Source organism: Anas platyrhynchos, chromosome 32 (genome assembly GCF_047663525.1).
Source record: "Anas platyrhynchos isolate ZD024472 breed Pekin duck chromosome 32, IASCAAS_PekinDuck_T2T, whole genome shotgun sequence".
NCBI classification, from domain to species: Eukaryota; Metazoa; Chordata; class Aves; order Anseriformes; family Anatidae; genus Anas; species Anas platyrhynchos.
Window position 1 is genome coordinate 5,847,501 of NC_092619.1, and position 4,870 is coordinate 5,852,370.

Here is a 4,870-nt window from a genome sequence, read left to right on the forward strand (position 1 = left end):
CAGTTGCATGTGGGGCTGCGTAAAGGCTCCCCTGGGGAGTTCACTTGTACCCAAAGCCTTCCTTTGGGGGCACTTTTGGATGGCGAAAGGGGCTCGTAACGCATTTTCTGGGGTCTGCTTTTTCAGTCTTCTCCCATGTTGGCTAGGCATATATTTAATCTTAACGTGAAATAGCGTACACAGAGTGTCTAGATTCATCAGGTTGAGGGTCAGGGTTAGGGTGAGGGTTAGGGTGAGGGTTAGGGTTAGGGTTAGGGTTAGGGTTAGATCTGGGTTAGAGTTAGGGTTCGGGTTCGGGTTAGGGTTAGGGTTAGGGTTAGGGTGAGGCTAAGCGTTAGAGTTAGGGTGAGGGTTAGGGTTAGGGGGTTAGGGTTAGGGTTAGATCCGTGTTAGGGTTACGGTTAGGGTTAGGGTTTAGTGTTAGTGTTAGGGTTAGGGTGAGACTTAGGGTTAGGGTTAGGGTTAGGTTAGGGTTAGGGTTAGGGTTAGGGTTAGGGTTAGGGTTAGGGTTAAGGTTAGGGTTAGGGTTACGGTTAGGGTTACGGTTAGGGTTAGGGTTAGGTTAGGGTTAGGGTTAGGGTTAGCGTTAGGTTTAGGGTTAGATTTAGGATTAGGATTAGGATTAGGATTAGGATTAGGATTAGGATTAGGATTAGGATTAGGATTTGCTTGCTCGGAAAGAGCGAACATGACGCGTCCAGTTTCATTTGGGGCTGCGAAAGGCTCCCCTGGGAACTTCAGATGTACCCAAAGCCTTCCTTTGGCGGCACTTTTGGATGGGCGAAAAGGGCTCGCAACGCATTTCCTGGGGCCTGATTTTTCAGTCGTCTTTGATGCCTGCTAGGGCTATATTTAGGGATGCTCGGAAACCGCGAACCCGGAGGGTCCAGTTGCATGTGGGGCTGCGTAAAGGCTCCCCTGGGGAGTTCTCTTGTACCCAAAGCCTTCCTTTGGGTGCACTTTTGGATGGTCCAAATGGGCTCGCAACTCTTTTTCTGGGGCCTGATTTTTCAGTCGTCTTCGATGCCGGCTAGGGCTATGTTTAGGGATGCACTGAAACAGCGAACCCGGAGGGTCCAGTTGCATGTGGGGCTGCGTAAAGGCTCCCCTGTGGAGTTGACTTGTACCCAAAGCCTTCCTTTGTGGGCACTTTTGGATGGTCCAAAGGCGCTCGCAACGCATTTCCTGGGGCCTGATTTTTCAGTCGTCTCCGATGACGGCTAGGGCTATGTTTAGGGATGCTCGGAAACAGCGAACCCGGAGGGTCCAGTTGCATGTGGGGCTGCGTAAAGACTCCCCTGGGGAGTTCTCTTGTACCCAAAGCCTTCCTTTGGGGGCACTTTTGGATGGGCGAAAAGGGCTCGCAACGCATTTCCTGGGGCCTGATTTTTCAGTCGTCTTCGATGCCTGCTAGGGCTATATTTAGGGATGCTCGGAAACCGCGAACCCGGAGGGTCCAGTTGCATGTGGGGCTGCGTAAAGGCTCCCCTGGGGAGTTCTCTTGTACCCAAAGCCTTCCTTTGGGTGCACTTTTGGATGGTCCAAATGGGCTCGCAACTCTTTTTCTGGGACCTGATTTTTCAGTCGTCTTCGATGCCTGCTAGGGCTCTATTTAGGGATGCTCGGAAACCGCGAACCTGGAGGGTCCAGTTGCATGTGGGGCTGCGTAAAGGCTCCCCTGGGGAGTTCTCTTGTACCCTGTGGGTAGTTAGGGTCTGGCGGCCGGAAGATGTGGCGCTGTACGGAAAGGTGGAGCCCCTCCCTTGATGGACAGTAGCGTGTGGCCTGTGATGTAAGCAAGCGGAAGTGACGCTATGGGCCTCGGGTATATAAGCCCATGTGACTCGACAATAAACGCCATTTGCCATCCACCACATTGGTGTCTGTGAGCTGATGGACCGAGCGGCCTGGGGTTGGTCGCCGTGCCGTTCCTGATCCAGGTCGCCACTGCCCCCTGAAGGCAACAAGTGGTGCCAAAACCCGGGAAAACTCCTGGATTCGGGTGAACGGCGGCCGGAGCGGCGGGACCAGCCCGGCGGGGAGGAAGCTCCCGGACCAACAAGGAAGATGGAAACCCTCGTGAAGGTCGTATCAAAGTTGTGGAAGCTATGGGGTGGCTCGGCTGAGGAAGCCAGGGGTGCCGGTGGGGAACCAGAGCCTGGGGAAATCTGGGAGAGACCACGGCCATGTGCGCCCCAGTACGGTGCTGAACTAGAAGACGAAGAATCGGGTGAAGAAGCCTCCGGCGGGAATGGGGATGAAGCGTTAGGTTTTACTAACACGTGGAAATGTGAGAAAGAGAACGGTTGCGGGGGCGACCGGGGAGGAGGTAGAAGCGTGAGAGAGGGGCAGAGAGCCGATCGGAACGGCCATCCGAGAAAACGCTCCTGTGGGGCAAACGCCTCGCTGAGCAGGCGGCGGGGCGAGCCACGAGGCAGGGAGCGGCCCGCCCGCAGGGGTGGGGGGCGGGGCCGGACCTCGATGGGAGGGTACCGGAACTCGGAGGTGAGCAGTCAGTCAAGCTCCGACTCCGGATCAGATACCGATTCACATTCGGAGGAGGAAATGGGGACAGATAGCAAAAATATCCCCATCCGAAATAAAGCTGCACCACGAGGCAGAGAAATTCCTCTCACAGATTGGAGGAAAATTAAGATTGCGTGCACCATCTTGGCTCTATCAGCCGTGGTAGCGTTCCTGGTCTGGGTGACAGGCGGGGGGCAGAGGGTTCACTCACCAACAAACCCTAAGGATGTACAAGCGATTGTTAAAGCCATTGTGGATAAAGGGCTTCATTCTGCAATGGTCTCCACCCTCATAGATGGTGTTTTCAGGGGAGACGACATGCTCCCGTTTGATATAAAACAAACTTGTAGACTGATCTTTGATGGGGGTGGGATGATCGTTTTTAAACGAGAATGGGGGGACAACTGTATGAGACAACTGGCCCAAGTAACTGGGACGGATCACACACTGTATGGCTCTAGCCTGCAGCGGCTAATGGGTACGTACCCAACAGCGATCACCCCCCAGGCGCAAGTCCAGGGCCTGAGGGCCCACGAGGGTATGGCAACTCGTGCGGCCAGAGAAGCTCCAAACAGCCGACGCCCCAACTTCAGAACAAAACTAATGAAAACTGAGTTTCTGTTCACAGGAACGGATCATCGGGCACCCCTGTAATCTGTATACCCTGGCGATATGAGGAAGACAGTAAGTCAGCAAGCGTCCTGTTTAAGCCTGAGAGTTCCACACTGGCAGAATCCAGACACCAGCGAAGCGGCCTCCGTGGGTGGGGGGCTGCAATGCGTTTGTGTGATCTTATCTTTGGACCTTGTATACTAAATATGCTTGTGTTGTTTGTTAAAAGTTGGTTAGAGAAAGTTAACATTATGTTGGTAGAACACCAACAACTACTTTAAGAGTGTATTTACTCAGGGTTACCAGTTACCTCTTAGTTTTCTCCTGGTTATGGTGCCTTATGTTTTTTAGTTAAGTTATGATGTCTACATCTAAAGATTGTTATATTTTAGCTAATTTGGTTGTGCATAGGGAGGGGGGAAATGTGGGTAGTTAGGGTCTGGCGGCCGGAAGATGTCGTGCTGTACGGAAAGGTGGAGCCCCTCCCTTGATGGACAGTAGCGTGTGGCCTGTGATGTAAGCAAGCAGAAGTGACGCTATGGGCCTCGGGTATATAAGCCCATGTGACTCGACAATAAACGCCATTTGCCATCCACCACATTGGTGTCTGTGAGCTGATGGACCGAGCGGCCTGGGGTTGGTCGCCGTGCCGTTCCTGAACCAGGTCGCCACTGCCCCCTGAAGGCAACAGTACCCAAAGCCTTCCTTTAGGAGCACTTTTGGATAGGCGAAAAGGGCTCGCAACGCATTGCCTGGGGCCTGATTTTTCACTCGTCTCCGATGACAGCTAGGGCTACGTTTAGTTTTGCTCAGGAACAGGGAACCCGGAGGGTCCAGTTGCATGTGGGGCTGCGTAAAGGCTCCCCTGGGGAGTTCACTTGTACCCAAAGCCTTCCTTTGGGGGCACTTTTGGATAGGCGAAAAGGGCTCGCAACGCATTTCCTGGGGCCTGATTTTTCAGTCGTTATCGATGACGGCTAGGGCTACGTTTAGGCTTGCTCAGGAACAGCGAACCCAGAGGGTCCAGTTGCATGTGGGGCTGCGTAAAGGCTCACCTGGGGAGTTCACTTGTACCCAAAGCCGTCCTTTGGTGACATTTTGTATGGTCCAAAGTGTCTTGCAACGCGTTTTCTGGGGCCCGGTTTTTCAGTCTTCTCCCATGCCAAATAGGGATATATTTAGGGTTGCTCGGAAAAATCGAACCCGGAGGGTCCAGTTGCATGTGGGGCTGCGTAAAGGCTCCCCTGGGGAGTTCTCTTGTACCCAAAGCCTTCCTTTGGGGGCACTTTTGGATGGGCGAAAAGGGCTCCCAACGCATTTCCTGGGGCCTGATTTTTCAGTCGTCTTCGATGCCGGCTAGGGCTATGTTTAGGGATGCTTGGAAACAGCGGACCCGGAGGGTCCAGTTGCATGTGGGGCTGCGTAAAGGCTCCCCTGGGGAGTTCTCTTGTACCCAAAGCCTTCCTTTGGGGGCACTTTTGGATGGGTGAAAAGGGCTCGGAACTCATTTCCTGGGGCCTGATTTTTCAGTCTTCTCCGATGACGGCTAGGGATACGTGTAGGTTTGCTCAGGAACAGCGAACCCGGAGGGTCCAGTGTCATGTGGGGCTGCGTAAAGGCTCCCCTGGGGAGTTCACTTGTATCCAAAGCCTTCCTTTGGGGGCACTTTTGGATGGACGAAAAGGGCTCGCAACGCATTTCCTGGGGCCTGATTTTTCAGTCGTCTCCGATG

The 4,870-nt window shown here is 53.7% G+C and overlaps 1 protein-coding gene across 1 annotated transcript in view; it reads left to right on the forward strand.

The window, feature by feature from the left end:
* Window positions 1–3,733, forward strand: part of LOC140000401 (ATPase family AAA domain-containing protein 2-like) — a 25,596-nt gene extending 21,863 nt beyond the window's left edge. Inside the window, exon 14 of the mRNA XM_072030279.1 lies at window positions 3,155–3,733. The gene's annotated coding sequence lies outside the window, so the exon portion shown is untranslated. The remainder of the gene's footprint in view (window positions 1–3,154) is intronic.
* Window positions 3,734–4,870: the final 1,137 nt, after the last annotated feature.